General features: G+C 44.9%; 1 pseudogene; it reads left to right on the top strand.

The window, feature by feature from the left end:
- Positions 1-11,287, top strand: LOC117089340 (annotated as a pseudogene).
- The last annotated feature ends 8,800 nt before the right edge of the window (positions 11,288-20,087 follow it).

Below are 20,087 nucleotides of genomic sequence, written 5' to 3'. Positions count from 1 at the left end.
GGCCAGACGGAGTTTGCTGACTGCCCTGATTGGTCCATCATCCTGGGGCAGTGACATCACAGAACATTTTCTCCTCCTCCAGCCATACATTGTCGCCAACTGCTGCCGACGTTGCCGCCACTGCTTTGTCTCTGAGGTAGGTTCTCTTGAAGGGACACCCTAGATGGGCCAATGGGGGCAGATAGAAAAGGAGGAAGCCTCCATAGGGGCCTCAAGGCTTGGGGTTCCGAAAATCTTGAGGACTGAAAGACAACTAATGCCTTTCAGGACGATCATCATGGAGGAGCCTCCCGGCTCGGCCTCGCGTCTACAGGCCTGTGCCATCCCACCCTGGAAATATTTTTTCATTTTTGTATTTTAGTAGAGACGGGGATTCGTTATGTCGGCCAGGCTGGCCTGGACTGCCTGGGCTCAAGTAATCCTCCCACCTCGACCTTGGAACTACAGGCACGCACCACCCCGCCCTCACTAATATTTTTTATTTTTAATTTTTTTTTAGTAGAGACAGTTTCGCCATGTGGCCAGGCTGGCCTCAACCGCCTGGGCTCAAGCAGTCCCCTGCCTTGGCCTCGGGACTACAGGCGGCACGCACCACCCGCCCTCACTAATATTTTTTCTTTTTCTTTTTCTTTTTTTTGAGACGGAGTCTCGCTCTATCGCCCAGGCTGGAGTGCAGTGGCCGGATCTCAGCTCACTGCAAGCTCCGCCTCTGGGGTTTACGCCATTCCTGCCTCAGCCTCCAAGTAGCTGGGGACTACAGGCGCCCGCCCACTCACCCCGATAGTTTTTGTATTTTTAGTAGAGACGGGGTTTCACGGTGTTACCAGGATGGTCTCGATCTCTGACCTCGTGATCACCCGTCTCGGCCTCCCAAAGTGCTGGGATTACAGGCTTGAGCCCCGCGCCCGGCTTAATTTTTTTTAGTAGAGACAGTTTCGCCATGTTGGCCAGGCTGGCCTCGACCGCCAGGGCTCAAGCAGTCCTCCTGTCTCTGCCTCGGAACTACAGGCAGGCAGCAACCTGCTCCCACTAATATTTTCTATTTTTCATTTTTTTAGTATGGACGGTTTCGCTATGTTTGCCAGGCTGGCCTCGACCACCTGGACTTAAGCAATCCTTCACCTCGGCCTGGGGACTACAGAAGTACAGAAATACACGACCCTTCCCACGCTTTTGTTCGTTTGTTTGGTTTTAGTAGAAACCGGATTTCACTATGTTGGCCAGGCTGGCTTCAACCTCCTGGGCTCAAGCAATTCTCCCACCTTGGCCTCAGGACTACAGATGTGTGCCATTCCGCCCCTGCTAGTTGGTTGCTGTTATTGTTGTTGTTCTTTTAGTAGAGACAGGGTTTCGCTATGTTGGCCAGGCTGGGCTTCACCTCTTGGCCTCAAGCCATCCTCCCACCTCGGCCTCAGAACTACAGGCAGGAACCACCTCGCCCATGCTGTTTTTTTTTGTTGTTATTGTTATTAGTAGAAGTGGGGTTTTGCTATATTAGCCAGGCTGGCCTCGACTTCCTGGGCTCAAGAGATCTCTTGCCTCGGCCTAGGGACTACAGGTGAGCACTATCCCGCCCCCACCAATACTTTTATTTTATTTTATTTTTTCAGTAGAGAGTTTCGCTAGGTTGGCTAGGTGGTATCGACCTCGTGGGCTCAAGTGATCTGCCCCCCTTGGCCAGCCAAAGTGCTGAGATGTTACAGGCCTGTGCCACCACCCCAGCTATTTTTTTGCGTTTTTTTTTTTTTTTTTTTTTTTTTGTGGAGATAGGGATTTTGCTATGTTTCCCAGGCTGATCTCAACCTCCTGGGCTCAAGCAATCTGTACGCCTTGGCCTCTCAAAATGCTGGGATTATAGCCATAAGCCACTGCGCCTGGCCGCTTGCTGCAACTTGAAACACCCCACATTCTCTCTAAGGGATGGCGGGCTCTTGTAGTCTCAGAGATTCTAGCTCTCTTCCTCTAATAATGTACAAGGACCCAGTAATAGCCTCTAAATCTGTTCATGTTTGCGAAGGCCATTTCTCTTCAACGGAACAGAACCCCCCTATCCCTCTGCCGGATCAGATCCATTACCAAAGAGACCATGTTATCTCTGGGAGTCACTTCCCTTCTTTTATTGAATGAGTGGGGGCGTCAGAATGCCCACACTCAATAAAATTACACAGTCACGTCCCTGCCTCCCCAACAACGGTCTGTACATCTTTCAGGGTAAGCCTAGCTCCAGGGAAACTACTAACAACGTTGGCTAACCCCCTCCCAAAGACTCAAGACTGCTTTGCCCACAGGAAACCTGTCATCCCCAATCAATACTTCTCCCAGAAACCCCTGGCTGCCTGTTTTCATCTGACTTCTCCCCATGTCCTTACTCAGGGACAAATAAGCTCTCAATGGAGAAAAGGAACAACTGATTCCAGGTGACTGAGTGTGGCCGGCCTTCACTGATTTCTCCCTCCACAGGACCGAAGGTCTCAGACTGTTTCTCCTGCAGGTCAGACTGCTCCTGGTGCCATGAATAGAGACAACGCCTTTGCAAAGAGACCCAGGGGTAATGCTAAAACATCAAAGAAGAGAAGCAAGGTGAGGTGATCTGGAGGGGGCATAGCAGTGGTCCAGGGAACAGAGTAGGGTGACCAAATTTCTGAGGAGGGGAGGACAGAGGTAAACAAGGAGCAAGGTCTCTGGGGAGATCTGGACCCTTGGGAGCCTCCCACCTGCGCTCTGTCATCACCTAGAATCCCTGGAGACAAGTCTGTGACCCTGCACTACATTTGGTAACTCTCAGTCCATTCTGGAAGGTGGGAAGAGAGCCAGCCAGCAGCATTAAAGTCCTACTGTGTGCCATGGGAGAAGTAGGGTAGGTCTCCCATGGTCTCTGAATTAGCCATGGCATCAACCAGGACAGATTATCATCCCCACTTCCCGATCAGCACAAGGAAGCAGCTCAACTGAATGGCAGACATGCCTAGCAGAGTCACTGCCAAAATTCCTTTCTTTCTTTTTTTTTTTTTTTTTTTGTAGCCTTCGATGATATTGCCAAATACTTCTCTAAGAAAGAGTGGGAAAAGATGAAATACTCGGAGAAAATCAGCTATGTGTACATGAAGAGAAAACTACGAGACCATGACTAAACTAGGTAACAGAAAGTTCTAGGAAAAAACAAGTCTAGGGATACATGAGCATCACTTTTCCTGCCTAGGCTACTTCTTAGGCTGCAGCAGAAAGCACCCCACATTTTCCTTTGTGAAGGAAAAAATCGCAGGGCAGCTTCTGGGTGTTCTGTTCTTCTGTATCCTGTCAGGGCTGAGGGCAGGGACGACCATAGTGGAGCTTTACCTGGACCCTGCACTTTTCTCTCCCTTAGCGTCTGTTCTGATGAGCCCAACTGTCTCTGTGGCATCACAGCACACCTCCAACTCTACCTTCCTCCTCTCGGCTTGTCTCTCTCCTCTCTCTTTTAATTTTTTTTTTTTTTTTTTTTGAGTTAGACTCTCACTCTGTCACCTAGGCTAGAGTGTAGTAGTGCAATCACAGCTCAATGCAGCCTCGAACTCCGGGCTTAAGCAATCCTTCTGCCCGCCTATGGATTAGCTGAGCCTACAGGCACATGTCACCATGCCCAACTAATTTTATTTGTATTTTGTAGATATGGGGGTCTCTCTATGTTACCCAGGCTCATCTTGAACTCCTGGCCTCAAGCAATCCTCCCACCTCAGCCTCCCAAAGTGCTGGTACTACAGACATGAGCCACCATGTCAGCCTACGTTTGTGTCTTAAGGAATAAACATTTTGCTTCTTTCTAGGTTTCAATGTCACCCTCCCACCTTTCATGCATAATAAACAGGCCACAGGCTTCCAGGGGAATGATTCTGATAATGACCGTAACCGCGGGAATGAGGGTGAGTAGATGGGAAGTGGCTGGAAAGGTCTCCTGAAGTCCAATTGTTTTTCAACTCAGCTACTTGGGAAAGATCCTCTGGCATTTGTTCCCTCATACACATCTGGGTTGAGTGAAAAAAAAAAAATTGCATACAGAAAGTTAACTACAGAGGCCATTCATAAAATTCTAAAACATGCAAAACAGTAAGATGAGTTTTCATGGATAATAAGTTAATGGTAAATGCATAAAAACATAAATGCGAATAAAAAGGCATCAAATTGAGGAGACTGGCTGTAAATGGAGAAGGAGGGGGGGCAGGGATTAGTGAGTGCTGCACAGACAGCTTCAATCATGACTTGTTGATAGTGTGTTTTGTTTTTGTTTTGTTTTGGACTGGAGATTCTCTCTTGTCGCCCAGGCTGGAGTGTAATGGCACAGTCTCAACCCACTACAACCTCTGCCTCCCAGGTTCAAGCGATTCTTCTGCCTCAATCTCCTGAGTAGCTGGGATTACAGGCGCCCGCCACCATGCCCACCTATTTTTTGTATTTTTAGTAGAGACAGGGTTTCACCATGTTGGCCAGGCTGGTCTCAAACTCCTGACCTCAGGTGATCCACCCGCCTCAGCCTCCAAAGTGCTGGGATTACAGCCGTGAACTACTGCACCCGGCCCGTTTATAGTGTTTCTAACATTCTGAATAAATAAATCAGATCTAACATAGTCATAGGGTAATGTTGAGATGCGACTGAACTCAACATTATTCCCCATACTTTTCTGTGTGTTTGAAATATTTCTTTTTTAAAGGACATGCTGTTCTTGCTAAACATTGTTAATGAATCAAAGGACAGTTAAGAAAATTTTAAAAGTGAAAAAAGAAAATGTTAAAAGTGTAGATCCACCAAAAACTTCCAGAGTTTGTTTCATTAACAGCATGTAGATATTGGATAAATATCTTAAGAGAGAGGATGATGAACAGATTGTGTAGTAAAGAACACTGTTTCTCTGTACTTTATTAAAACCAAATAGTCTTCTCATTCCCAAACAACCCTAATTCTCTGTGATGAGCTTGGAAGTGAGTTTGAAAGAGTGATCCCTCATCCAACACAGAGAGCTTTCCCAATTGTCAGTGAGCAGAGATAACATAGGGTGAAAAAAAGGCAGGTTCTTGGGTAGAGATCTTTGTACACTTCAGGACTATTAGGGGGACATATGTGTTTACTTGGTCTTTTGCTCTGACAATACAATCATAAGACAAGGTCAGAATGTCCAAACTGTCTCCAATAGACCTATTACTGCCCAAGTAAACAGGCCAGAATCTACCATCTCCCACATCACTGTAAGAGATCTGAAAATCCAATGCTTGAGCATCTGCCAAGTTTTTGACATTAAAGAAGTGTCTTTATACTGAAAATATTTCAGAGCCACTGGACTAAATCATCCATGGTTCATCACACATTTAACAGCTTAATTGACATACTTATGGTATGTGCACTTCACCCATTTGAAGTGTACAGTGATTTTTAGTTGTTGCACATCTTGAGTGGATACAGTTCAGATTCCCAAACAATCAATTTAATTATCTGGGAGAAAGTAAAAGATATGTAATGGAATAAGATGAGACTGTGATGGGGTTTAACCCCCATTTGATAAACTATGAGATGGAAAATTCTGAACTGATGCCACAGATAAGTGAACCAACCATTACTAAACGTAATTCAGAAGCAAATCTCAAATAACTCCTCAACATTGAGTGGACTCATAACCCTCTGCTGCAGAATGCCCTCATGCGACAGAGGTCTCTCTAGAGTTTGGAAATCTTTCCCAACAAATTAAAATTCTGATGTGTTCTCTTTCAGTTGAACGTCCTCAGACGACTTTCGGCAGGCTCCAGAGAATCATCCCGAAGGTGAGTATCTCTCAGGTCTAAAGGACCAGAGAACCTTTGTCTCTCCACGGATGTGAATACAGGTAAGAGTGGGAGAATATAAAAAATGCCCTCATTGCCTCCTTCTCCCCATGTCTATCACAACACCTGATGTTAGCATCGACGGCTTGATAATACTAAGAGTTGTGATCCTTAATACTTCTTTTAATCCATAAGAAGACCTCTATGACGTTGTTTCTGTTATTATCTCCAAATAATAATGAGTCACACGCTTCAGCTGTCATCCATATAAAAGCCATGTGACTTGGCGCAAATCTTCTAAGTTCTCTGAGCTCCAGATTCCTGGTCCATGCAATGGAAGTAAAGAATCATAGTCCATGTTTTAGATCATGGTTATCAGCAACATAATAATAAAATGAGGCTATCCGGTACAGAGATGTTAAAGAATGTTCCTGGGGCGCAGTGGCAGGGGTAGTCTAATCCAGAACTCCAAGCCATTTAAAGCTCATTCACGTTTGCATTTGTTTATGAAGTTCAGATGTTGCTCACTAGGGCTTTACCCCATAGGGCCTGCTGGTGCTTCTGTTGAGACACCCACTCTCGCAACAGGAAGGACCAGCTGGCCTCTGCTCTGTTACTGGGGCCACTTGCATGGCTTAGGAATTGCTTTGACTGTTGGCCCCTCCCTACTGTGAGCTCCTTGAGGGCCTTGTCTGCACCTGGGGCATCTGGGAAGCCCCAGTCCCAGCCCAGGGGATCCCTCGGAGGCCCCTGAATGAGTGATCCCACAAGTGCAGATTCAACTCTGGTTTAGAGGGTAAAGGGATCTGGGAGTTGGGTTGCCAGTGTGGAGACCGAATTCAAAGAAGGATCATGAAAGGTATTAATTGTTATTATTACTACATTTAAACAGTGTTTACAAGCTCAGAGAGGACTTTCCCTTAGCCTGTTTTACATGTATTGTTCACTATTTCATAAGTGAGGAAGCTGAGTAAAAAGTAGCTTAAGGGCCGGGCGCGGTGGCTCACGACTGTAATGCCAGTTGTGAGCCTTACTTTGGGAGGCCGAGGCAGGCAGATCACAAGGTCAATAAATCGAGACCATCCTGGCCGACATGGTGAAACCTTATCTCTACTAAAAACAAAAAACTTAGTGGAGCGTGGTAGTGCCTGCCTGTAGTCCCAGCTACTCGGGAGGCTGAGGCAGGGGAATCACTTGAACCGGGGGAGGGGGAGATTGCAGTGAGCAGAAATCACGCCACTGCACTCTAGCCAGGCGACGGAGCAAGTCTCCGTTTCAAAAACCAAAACCAAAACAAAATCAAAACAAAACAAAAACACAAAAATAAAAGAGTAGCTTAAGATTGTTGGTCAGTGACACATCCCAATGCAACCAGAATTGGTATGGGTACCACCTCACTGAATTCCACATTCAATGTTGGTGCCTCTGTAGGGTGGTATGCCATATCTGGTACTGCTTTCTTTGCTGCCTAGATTAATTTCAGCAAACCATTTCTTTCCCTCTCCCTTCCCTGTATTCATCTCCCCACACCATCTTTCCCAGCAGTGTTTTGTCCCCTCTCTATGTTTTTACATTTACTCTCCCAGCAGCTGTCTACAAGCTTATATGGGATCCCTTGTATTTTATAGAAGCTCTTCCTTTTGTAGACCTTGTGAATTCTTAGAATGCTATTCTACAAAACTTCTGTACACCACACACTCAATTACATGGAGATTTCTGCTGTTTGCACAAATGTCAGTCTTGAAAGAGTGTGAAGATAAGCATTCTAGCCCTGGAAAGCCCATTCATTTAGGCCATTCCTTTCCCTTCTAACCTCCCAGGTTTCTCCTAATTTAGGTATGTGTAACTCTCCCAGCGTTGTTGAGAACATTGATTAAGGTAATGCATGTGAAGACGCTTTGTAAGCTCTAAAGCACTATAGAAATGTCACTGATACTGTTTATCTGTGACCTTCACATTATAAAGATCATGCCCAAGAAGCCAGCAGAGAAAGGAAATGATTCGAAGGGAGTGGCAGAAGCATCTGGCCCACAGAACGATGGGAAACAGCCGTGCCCCCGGGAAAACCAAGTACCTCTGAGAAGATTAACAAGAGATCTGGTAAGAGGAAACAATTCAGGAACAACCCCTCTGGCTTCCCTGGCTATGTTCAGGTGTGGGGACTGGGTGTGTGGCATGGATCCCAAACAAGCCTGGGTCCAGGCTGGGCTGAGGAGCTCGCCCAGCTCCAGATGAGATGTTAGACATGACTTCCAGAGACACAGACTGGAGTTGACACCCATATAAAAAAACCACGTGACTTGGGGCAAGTCTTCCAAATTTTCTCAGCTCCAGATTCCTAGTCCATAAGATGGAAATAAAGAATCATAGTTAATAGATTGTTTGGAGGCATTAAATTAAATCTAGAAAGCCTGATGACATGAAAGGTGCTCAAGCAATTCTGTCTGTGATAACCTGGGATCATATCTTACTCAGCTCAATGCCTGATACCCAATACAGGTGTACTTCAGAGATATTGCAGGTTCGGTTCCAGACCACTGCAATAAAGTGAGTCACACACATTGTTTTTTGTTTGTTTCGCAGTGCATAAAAACATTATGTTTACACTATAGTGTAGTCTACTAAGTGTGCAATAGCGTTATGTCTAAAAATGTACATACCTTAATTTTAAAATAATTCATTGTTAAAAATGCTAACAATCTTCTGAGCCTTCAGTGAGTCACACTCTTTTTGCTGGTGGAGGGTCTTGCCTTGGTGTTGATGGCTGCTGGCTGATCAAGGTGGTGGTTGCTGAAGGGTGGAGTGGCTGTGGCAGTTTCTTAAAAGAAGACGACAATGCAATTTGCCACATCGATTAGCTCTCCCTTTCATGAAGCACATCTCTGTAGTATGTGATGCTATTGGATAGCGTTTTACCCACAGTAGAACTTCTTTCAAAGTTGGAGTCAATCCTCTCTAGCTATGAAAGTTTTAGATGGCGTCACCTTCCAATAGAAGGCTATTTTATCTATATTGCAAATCTGTTGTTTAGTGTAGCCACCTTCAACAGTGATCTTAGCTAGATCTTCTGGATAACTTGCTGCAGCTTCTCCATCAGGGTTTGCTGCTACACCTTGCACTTTTATGTTATGGAGACGGCTTCTTTCCTTAAACCTCACAAACCAGCCTCTGCTAGTTTCACACGTTTCCTCTGTAGCTTCTTCACCTCTCTCAACTTTCATGGACTGGAAGAGAGTTTGGGTCTTGCTCTGAATTAGACTCTGGCTTAAGGGAGTGTTGTGGCTGGTTTCATCTTCTTTCCTGACCACTCAAACTTTCTCTATTTCAGCAGTAACGGCAGTTTTGCTTTCTTATTCTTGTGTTCACTGGAGTATTAGTATTATTATTTTCTTCAAAAACTTTTCCTTTGCAGTGTATACTATTATTTCCTTCGAGAACTTTTCCTTTGCATTCACGGCTTGGCTGTTTGGTGCAAGAGGCAGAGCTTTCAGCCCGTCTTGGCTTTCAGCATGCCTTCCCCACTCAGCTTAGCCATTTCTAGCTTCTGATTTAAAGTGAGAGACATGCGACTCTTCCTTCCATTTGAACACTTAGCGGCCACTGTAGGGTTGTTCACTGTCCTAATGTCAGTATTGCTGTGTCTCAGGAAATAGGGAGGCCCAAGAAAAGGAAGAGAGGCGGGGAAGAGCTCATCCGTGGAGCAGTCAGAACACACACAACATTGATCGGTTACGTTCGTCATCTTCTGTGGGCGCAGTTCCTAGTACCCCCAAAGCATTTACACACAGCAGGATGACTATAGTCAATAATAACTTAATCGTACATTTAAAAATAACTAAAAGAGTGTAATTGGATTGTTTGTAACACAGGAATAAATGGTTGAGGGGATGGAGACCCTATTTTCCATCATGTGATTATTACGCATTGCATGCACATATCAAAACATCTCACATACTGCGTAAGTATACACCTACTGTGTACCCAAAAACTAAAGAACAAAAATTATTTTAAAAGACTAAAAGACAACAAAGACAATTGCAATAACATCAAAGCTCACTGATAACAGATCACCATAACAGATATAATAATAATGGAAAAGTGTAAAATTGGTGAGAATTCCCACCAAAAAATTGCAGCATATGCAAAGCACTGTAAAAACGATGTGCCATAAAACAAGGTATGCCTGTGTGCCCTTAGCAAATACGTGCAGCATGAAAGGAGGTATCCATGAATGTTCCCGTAAGTGAAGATGTTGGGAATCTAAACCTGACAACGGAAGGAGCCAGAAGCTAAAACTTTAATTGGCATTTGCCGTGTATTGGTGTGGGTCTAAGGTCTCAGCCTCTCTAAGCCAGAGAATGTGAAAAACTGGATAAAGAAGGCCCATGGGCACTTAGAACAGGGAGGCATCTCTTTTTTTTTTTTTTTTTTTTTTTTTTAGAAAACAGAGCCTAACACTCTCCAACCTACCCAACCCTCATCTTCCAACTCTTCCCCATCATAGGACCCAAAAGGGGGAAACATGCCTGGACCCACAGACTGCGTGAGAGAAAGCAGCTGGTGATTTATGAAGAGATCAGCGACCCTGAGGAAGATGACGAGTAACTCCGTAAGTGAACCTTCGGCTCATCCCCACATCCCTGCAGATGTGCTATTCTGTTATGGTACTGGTATCCCATCTTACCACTTGTTCCCCAAATCATTCCCTTCTCATAATTTTCTGGGGTACATCATTGAGGCTGAATGCTGAGATTTCCCATGCTGTTTCTACTCCCTATCCTGTATATCCAGTGATCCTTCCTACGCAAGATGCTGTGGACTCCCAAACCCCACATCAGCCCTGATATGTGGGCCACACCTTCCTCTAGCCTAGGAATGGATAAACCAGGTGAGGAAGTCACTGTGGCATGAGCAGATGGTTCATTTCGAGGAACCATGGAAGGTGTATGCAGGCCCTGAGGTAGGGCAGATTCGAAGTGTGCAGGTTCTACAGGTCAGGAGAAGTTGAGATTGAGTTATTGGGAACTGGGAACTCACTGTCACTTACCTTCCTTCTCTCTTCTCGCCTTAGCCTCGGGGATATGACACATGCCCGTGATGAGAAGCAGACCTTGGTGACCTTTCACGAACATGGGCATGGCGGCAGACCCCTTGTCATCAGCTGTATAGCAAGTGAAAGCAAGTGTTCACAACAGTGAAAAGTTGAGCGTCGTTTTTCTTAGTGTTCCAAGACTTCGATGTTAGCGTTTCCATTGTATTTTCTTGCAGTGTGCCATTCTGTTAGATACTAGCATATTCATTGCTGAGCAAGACATATTAAATGCATATTTCGGTTTGTGTATCCATGCACCTATCTCAGAAAGCAAGTATTGTCAGGTATTCTCTGCATAGAACAGCACTACCCTCCTCTCCCCAGATATGACTACTGAGGGCAGTTCTGAGTGTTTAATTTCAGATTTTTTCCTCTGCATTTACACATCACACACACGCACATACACACACACACACACACACACACACACACACACCAAGTACCAGTAAAAGCATCTCCCATCTGCTTTTCCCATTGCCATACATCCCTGTCAAGCCCCCCTCACTGTGTTTCCTGTTCAGCATGTACTTCCCTTATCCGATTTCCCTGTATCAGTTACTGACAGTTAATAAACATTTGCAAACGTTCCCCAGTTGTTTGCTCCTCTCATTATTGTGCACACAGCTCTGTGCACATGTGTGAATATTTCTTTAGGAAAGATTCTTAGAAGTGGAATTGCTGCGTCAAAGGAGTCATTTATTCAACAAAAACCTAATGAGTGCTTACTGGTGCTGAGCGCTGTTCTAGGTGCTGGAGAGACATCAGGGAACAAGGCAGACAGATGTTCCTGACCACCATTCTAGAGGAAGATGTTTCCAGTTGGTTGGCTGGTTTGTTGTTTTTCTAGAGATGGGGTCTTGCTCTGTCCAGGCTGGAGTGCAGTGGCATGATCATAGCTCAATGCCGCCTTGAACTCCTGGGCTCAAGCGATCCTCCCACCTTGGCCTCCTAAAGTACTAGGATTCAGGCGTGAGCCACTGCGCCTGGCCTCTAGTTTTTATTTTGATAGAGACTATACACTTCAGTCCTGGAGCAGGATTCTGCAGCAGGTGGTTGGGCATCTTGGCCTTCGCTCTCTGAACGATTTTCGGGTTCAAGGTCTGGGACGGTCCATTTGGGAGTATGTGGGAGGAGACACAGATGAAATCATCATCTGGGAAATGTGGAGGAATGAGGAAGATGCGTGCACGGTAGACCCTGTGATGGACAGGGAATAGAAGAGTCCACTTAGTCTCCATGCAGGGGAGCAACGGTGGGAAAGTCCCCTGGACAGAAGCATGAGACTGCCCATCAAGGGTCTCACCAACCAAGGGCCTGGGGACTGGGGTGGGGATGATGATTTGGGAATGGGACAGTTCTTTCTCACAGGTACCACGGCACGGTGCAGAGGGGAAACAGTTGTGGGGAAGGGAAGGGCAGAGGGGAGTCTATTTTAGAACAAACCATGTGTGTGAATGGAGACATTAAAGCTCCATTCACACACAATGGACTTGAAACACCAGCCCCAGGTGGAGGCAGGATTGGAGCTGTTTTGGCAGTCCATAGCCCATCACCTTGGCCTCCTGGTTCTCCCCAGCCTTGGAAGGAGGACACTATCATCATTATGCCTATACGATAGATGAGAGACGGAGTCCCAGACAGATGGTAGGCATCTTGTCACAGGTCCTACAGCTGGCAGGGGCAGGAGGGGCTGAGTTTGGAGCTCACTGACTCTAGAAACATTAAGGAGGACAAGTGTGTGTGATGGAGGGAGGGAGAATTGAACAAGCCCCGGGTTCTGTCCTAATCGCAAGGTAGAGGCTGTGGGTTAATTTACCCAAGACAGGAGCCGTAGGAAGAGGGGCAGGCAAAGAAGCAGGGGAGACCCAAGGCAAAGTGTGGGCTGTCACAACCACCAGAGGGACAGGGTGCCAGGAAGGAGGTTGGGCTCCAGGAGCAGCAGAGGTTCCCCAGATCTGTGAGCATGTCCTGCCTGGCACTGCAGGAGGAGGTGGCTGCCACCCAGGTCAGTGTGGACGTACCTCTACCTGTGTCTCAGAGGAAACAAATTCTATTTTATCCCAACATGGTTCTGTATTACACAAATGTAACATTCGGCTACTAGATATTGAGAGTCTTATCCTCCATGCAAATAGAAGAGAGGATACCCTAAAAGAGATACTGAAGGATTTGATTTTTCTTTCTCCCTGGGATGATGGAATCCATAAGTTGGGTCCCCCAGCCCACAAGACAGGTGCAAGGAAGGGTGGCTGGAAGATTGTGAGTCATGACAGGGAACATTTTTCCTTAGGTTCCTTGGGTATATAAAGCTCCCGACTATCTGTCTGTCATGGACAGATAAAGAGTGAATGTGGTCAAACCCACAGCTAATATCATACTGAATGGGCAAAAACTGGAAAAATTCCCTTTGAAAACTGGCACAAGACAGGGATGCCCTCTCTCACCACTCCTATTAACATAGTGTTGGAAGTTCTGGCTAGGGCAATCAGGCAAGAGAAAGAAATCAAGGGTATCCAGTTAGGAAAAGAAGAAGTCAAATTGTCCCTGTTTGCAGATGACATGATTGTATATTTAGAAAAACCCATCGTCTCAGCCCAAAATCTCCTTAAGCTGATAAGCAACTTCAGCAAAGTCTCAGGATACAAAATAATGTGCAAAAATCACAAGCATTCTTATACACCAGTAACAGACAAGCAGAGAGCCAAGTCAGGAATGAACTTCCATTCACAATTGCTTCAAAGAGAATAAAATACCTAGGAATCCAGCTTACAAGGGATGTAAAGGACCTCTTCAAGGAGAACTACAAACCACTGCTCAGTGAAATCAAAGAGGACACAAAAAATGGAAGAACATACCATGCTCATGGATAGGAAGAATCAATATCGTGAAAATGGCCATACTGCCCAAGGTTATTTATAGATTCATGCCATCCCCATCAAGCTACCAATGAGTTTCTTCACAGAATTGGAAAAAACTGCTTTAAAGTTCATATGGAACCAAAAAAGAGCCCGCATTGCCAAGACAATCCTAGGTCAAAAGGACAAAGCTGGAGGCGTCACGCTACCTGACTTCAAACTATACTACAAGGCTACAGTAACCAAAACAGCATGGTACTGGTACCACAACAGAGAAATAGACCAGTGGAACAGAACAGAGTCCTCAGAAATAATACCACACATCTACAGCCATCTGATCTTTGACAAACCTGACAAAAACAAGAAATGGGGAAAGGATTCCCTATTTAATAAATGGTGCTGGGAAAATGGCTAGCCACAAGTAGAAAGCTGAAACTGGATCCTTTCCTTACCCCTTATACGAAAATAATTCAAGATGGATTAGAGACTTAAATGTTAGACCTAATACCACAAAAACCCTAGAAGAAAATCTAGGTAGTACCATTCAGGACATAGGCATGGGCAAGGACTTCATGTCTAAAACACCAAAAGCAACGGCAGCAAAAGCCAAAATTGACAAATGGGATCTAATTAAACTAAAGAGCTTTTGCACAGCAAAAGAAACTACCATCAGAGTGAACAGGCAACCTACAGAAGGAGAAAATTTTTGCAACCTACTCATCTGACAAAGGGCTAATATCCAGAATCTACAAAGAACTCAAACAAAATATACAAGAAAAAAACAAACAACCCCATCAAAAAGTGGGGAAAGGATATGAACAGACATTTCTCAAAAGAAGACATCCATACAGCCAACAGACACATGAAAAAATGCTCGTCATCACTCGCCATCAGAGAAATGCAAATCAAAACCACAATGAGATACCATCTCACACCAGTTAGAATGGCAATCATTAAGAAGTCAGGAAACAATAGATGTTGGAGAGGATGTGGAGAAATAGGAACACTTTTACACTGTTGGTGGGATTGTAAACTAGTTCAACCATTATGGAAAACAGTATGGCGATTCCTCAAGGATCTAGAACTAGATGTACCATATGACCCAGCCATCCCACTACTGGGTATATACCCAAAGGATTATAAATTACTCTACTACAAAGACACATGCACACGTATGTTTATTGCGGCACTATTCACAATAGCAAAGACTTGGAATCAACCCAAATGTCCATCTGTGACAGACTGGATTAGGAAAATGTGGCACATATACACCATGGAATACTATGCAGCCATCAAAAAGGATGAGTTTGCGTCCTTTGTAGGGACATGGATGCAGCTGGAAACCATCATTCTTAGCAAACTATCACAAGAAGAGAAAACCAAACACCGCATGTTCTCACTCATAGGTGGGAACTGAACAATGAGATCACTGGACTCGGGAAGGGGAACATCACACACTGGGGCCTATCATGGGAGGGGGGAGGAGGGAGGGATTGCATTGGGGAGTTATACATGATATAAACGTTATGCACATGTACCCTAGAACTTAAAGTATAATAAAAATAAAAATAAAAAAAATAAAAATAAAAAAAATAAAAAATAAAAAATAAAATAAAATAAAATAAAATAAAAAAGAGTGAATGTGGTCCCCTCTCCACAAATGTGTTTTCTTCTCCCATTATTCTATGAAGGGCTGAAGATACACAAGTCCTGACCATTACCTTTGAGACAGAGTCTCCGCTCTGTCACCCAGGCTGGAGTGCAGTGGCGAGATCTCGGCTCACTGCAACCTCTTCCTACCAAGTTCAAGCGATTCTCCTGCCTCAGCCTCCCGAATCGCCGGAATACAGGTGCCTGCCACCATGCCCAGCTAATTTTTGTATTTTTAGTAGAAACGGGGTTTCACTCTGTCAGCCAGGATGATCTGACCTCACGATCTGCTGGCCTCAGCATCCCAAAGCATTGGGATTACAGGCGTGAGCCAACGCACCTAGTGATGCATTACTTTTTTATGATTTTTTGTTTTTTGTTTTCTTTTTTGAGACAGGATCACACTCTGTCTCCCAGGCTGGAGCACAGTTCTGCAATTTCAGCACACTGCAGCTTCGATCTCCCAGGCTCAACGGATTCTCCCACTTCAGCTTCCGAACTAGCTGGGACTGTAGGCACACACCACCACACCCAGCTAGTTTTTGTATTTTCTATAGAGACAAGATCCCACTATGTTGCCCAGGCTGGTCTCTATGTACTGGCTTCAGGCAATCCTCCTGCCTCAGCCTCCCAAAGTGCTGGGATGACAAGTATGAGCCACCTCGCCAGGCCTTCATTTCTTTAATGAACAATTATCAGAGTTTCATCTTAGAGGCAAAAGTGGCTACTGCCAGCCAATCTGAGTGTGGTGTTGGAGGGGAATCTGGCTGATTCAGACGTTTCAAATGAACTTTTAAATTAACCTACCTGATGATTATCCTAAGGCCCTTTCCTGCTCCGTGTTTTTTGATTCTGGGTTTGGAGTTTTCAGAAGCTTTGTTACAAAGAGCATCTCCTGGCCGGACGCAGTGACTCACGCTGTAATCCCAGCAGTTTGGGAGGCCAAGGAAGGCAGATCACTTGATGTCAGGAGTTCGATACCAGCCTGGCCAATATGGTGAAACCCCTGTCTCTACTAAAAATACAAAAATTAGCCGGCCGTGGTGGCGGGCACCTGTGAATCCAGTTACTGCAGGGGCTGAGGCAGGAGAATCACTTGAACCAGGAGACAGAGGGTGCAGTGAGCCGAGATCATGCCACTGCACTCCAGCCTGGGCGACAGAGTAAGTCTCTGTCTCAAAAAACAAACAGCATCTCTTGCCTACAGTGATTTGAGCTGTGGTCTTCTCTCCTTGGCTTTCTCTATCAGTCTGATCCCATCTACTCTATCTCCCAAGAATGCCTCAATATATCTGGTGGACCACTGACCTGTTTTCTTGTTTTCCTCTACTGTTAGGAATTGACCCTTGAAAACATTTTCTTCCCAGTTCGATGGAATGTTGAGTGGGGCACGGGATCTATCTGCTATCTTGCTCCAATCATCTGGTTTTAGATATTGTATGTATTTTTGTCACAATATGAGTGTAATTTTTCTCAATTTGGTTTCTAAATGGGTAAGATTGGTATGTAGAAACTCTATCTATTATTTTATGTATATAATATTTTGCTACCTGTCTGGGTGCAGCTTCCCCTGCATTTTGGCACAAGACTCAATCTGTTTTATTCTTCAAAAGAAAACTGACAGGCTGGGTGTGGTGGCTCACACCTGTAATCTCAGCACTTAGGGAGGCCGAGGCATGTAGATCACCTGAGGTCAGGTTTGAGACCAGCCTGACCAAGATGGTGAAACTCCATCTCTACTAAAAATACAAAAAAAAAAAAAAAAAAAATTAGAGGGCATTGGTGGTGCATGCCTGTGGTCCCAGCTACTAGGGCAGCAGAGGCGGCAGGATCACTTGAACTCAGGTGGCGGAGATTGCAGTGAGCCAAAGTGGCACCATTGCATTTCAGTCTGTGGACAGGAATTCTATCTCTAAATAAAAAGAAAAAGAAAAAAAAGAAAATTTAGTGCACAGGCAATGGATAGTAATAAAAGGATAATTTATGGAAGATTCATAGGGGAGACTGATAGAAATAAAGGAAGTATACATTTTACAGAGCTGAGTAGGTCACTGCAAAAATCACCAGAACTGCCTTTTTCTCCAAAAATACTACCCATAAGCTATTCTACTACTGGTTCTTCTAGTCCTTTTCTCTATTCCAATTCCTCAAACTGTCCTTTTCCTTACTGGGATAATTTTCCTCTGCCCAGATCTGGGTCCTCCACAACACTTCACACTGTCTTCAAGTATGTGAATTCCCATTGTTTTAGCTCAGGTTCCCAAGGAAACAGGCTATGGGCCATACAGGACACCTCTAGACAGACTATACTGAGAAACCATGCTTGGAACAGGGCATGGGGAGAGGAGAGGAGAGGAAATTTACATACCTGGCTCTCGCTCATGGTTTTTTTTTTATTATTGGTCAAAATTTACCCACAGGCACAAACTCCCCCACACTTCTAGATTGCATCATCTGCCCCTTTGGGAGCTGTCTGGAAAGCCAGATCCCACACTTTGAAGTGTAGTGTTTCATACAATCCAAAAGTGGTCGTAGAGGCCAGGTGTGGTGGCTCATGCCTGTAATCCCATCACTTTTGGAGGCCAAGGCAGGAAGATCATGAGGTCAGGAGTTCGAGACTAGCCTGGCGAGCATGGTGAAACCCCATCTCTACTAAAAATACAAAAATTAGCCCAGCACGGTGGCATGTTCCTGTAATCTCAGCTACTCGGGAGGCTGAGGCAGGAGAATCGCTTGGCCCTGGAAGGCAGAGGTTGCAGTGAGCTGAGATTGCACCACCACACTTCAGCCTGGGCAACAGATCAAGACCATCTGAAAACAAAACAAAGCAAAACAAGCAATCAAAAAAGTGGTAGCCAAAACAAGAAAGTCCAGGCATGTAGCTAATTGGCCTGGTTGTACAGCAGCAGGCAAGGGTGAAAACTAAATACTCCCAGGCAAGTCCTAAGTACACCAAGTAATTGGAGTACCCATCTGTGCTAGTTAATTGCCTTTATCTGAAGGAAAAAAAAAAATCATATGTCAATGACAAGCAGGTCTTATAGGTTGGAGCAAGGCACCTAGGCTAAACTCCCTAGTGACAGGGAGACAGGGACATCATCTTCCTCGACATTCAAAGAGATGGTTCCAAGGCCCTCAAAAAAGACATCCTAGGGAACGGGTGTGGTGGTTCATGCCTGTAATCCCAACATTTGGGGAGGCTGAGGCTGGAGGATCACTTGCGGCCTGGAGTTCAAGTTCAAGACATTCCTGGGTTCTAGGGTGGCCAGAGGCTTACAGATCAGAGGAAGAATTTACAATACAAGTTTTCTGAAGGAAATGCTCTAGGGAAAGGGAAATGGGGAAAGGTCTCTTCTTCCCTTTTGGCCACAGGAAAATCTCAATTTTGTGTTTAGTTACCCTTACAATTTCCCCCTTTTGTTATTCTTTTACAGTAACATTTTAATTTTCTAATTATCTCCACTGCTGTTTCGATCTTTCTCTGGGTAGTTTACAGCCACATAGATATCCAACAAGTCCATAGTAAGATGCAAAGCAAAGCAATTATCAAGATTATAATAGGATAATTTTTTTTTCGGGACAGTTTCTCTCTTGTTGCCCAGGCTGGAGTGCAATGGTGCGATCTCGGCTCACTGCAACCTCTGTCTCCTGAGTTCAAGCGATTTTCCTTCCTCAGCCTCCCAAGTAGCTGGGATTACAGGCATCCACCACGAGGCCCAACTGATTTTGTATTTTTGTGGAGATGGGGTTTCACCATGTTAGCCAGGCTGGACTTGAACTTCTCACCCCAGGTGGTGCGCCCACCTCAGCCTCCCAAAGTGTTGATTACAGACACGAGCCACCATGCCCAGTCTAGAATGAATTTTAAATTCAGTGTAATACTCACCTTGTCAGGGGGCGGGGCGACCTTTAAACACATCATACTGGTTAATTGTGTCAAAGTCAAAATAAATTATAGAGACAAATCCCTAAATCAAATGCTCTATTCGGGAATCACAAAATTGCAATTCAGGGCATACACACGGACTAGGGTGGTCTTCAGTATGTGCAACAAACAAAGAGAAGTTGGAAGCTTTATTAGAAAGAAAAAATGTTACATATTGTTTTGAAATGAGGCTCATTGGCCTGGAGAAGCTGGTCATTCGCACAATCAGCTTTCACATTCCCTCTTTTGATCAACATCTTTCTTTGAAAACCGCACTGATCAGCCATCTTAAAGTGACGCTTCATTGTCACTCCATGCCAGGATGGACCTGGGCCAGTTGTCTTGTCCCATGTCAGGGGCAGGTAAGGGAGTCGATATCAGGGACATGGGCCACATTGAGCAACAAAGTGTCCAGAAGGAAAAAAAAATTCAGGCATGTTTGTCTGGAGTTCAGCATCAAGTTCCATCTTGTTAGTTCCATCTATATTAGCAATCATCTTGACGCCCTGGGCTATCATTATTTTGTTGGGAGAACTGGCTTAACAAATATTAGACAGGCAACAAGAACAGAGCTCAGAGTCATAATCAAAAATAATTAGCCATCGTTTTATTTATTTTATTTTGTTTATTTTAGTGATGGAGTCTTGCTCTGTCACCCAGGATGAAGTGCAGTGGCGTGATCCTGGTTCACTGCAACCTCCACCTCCTGGGTTCAAGAGAATCTCCTGCCTCCGCCTCTGGAGTAGCTGGGATTACAGGTGCTCACCACCACACCGAG

This window comes from Trachypithecus francoisi, unplaced genomic scaffold (assembly GCF_009764315.1).
Source record: "Trachypithecus francoisi isolate TF-2019V2 unplaced genomic scaffold, Tfra_2.0 Contig00821, whole genome shotgun sequence".
NCBI classification, from domain to species: Eukaryota; Metazoa; Chordata; class Mammalia; order Primates; family Cercopithecidae; genus Trachypithecus; species Trachypithecus francoisi.
Note: the sequence above shows the minus strand (reverse complement) of the source record. Positions and strands in the feature narration are given on the sequence as shown.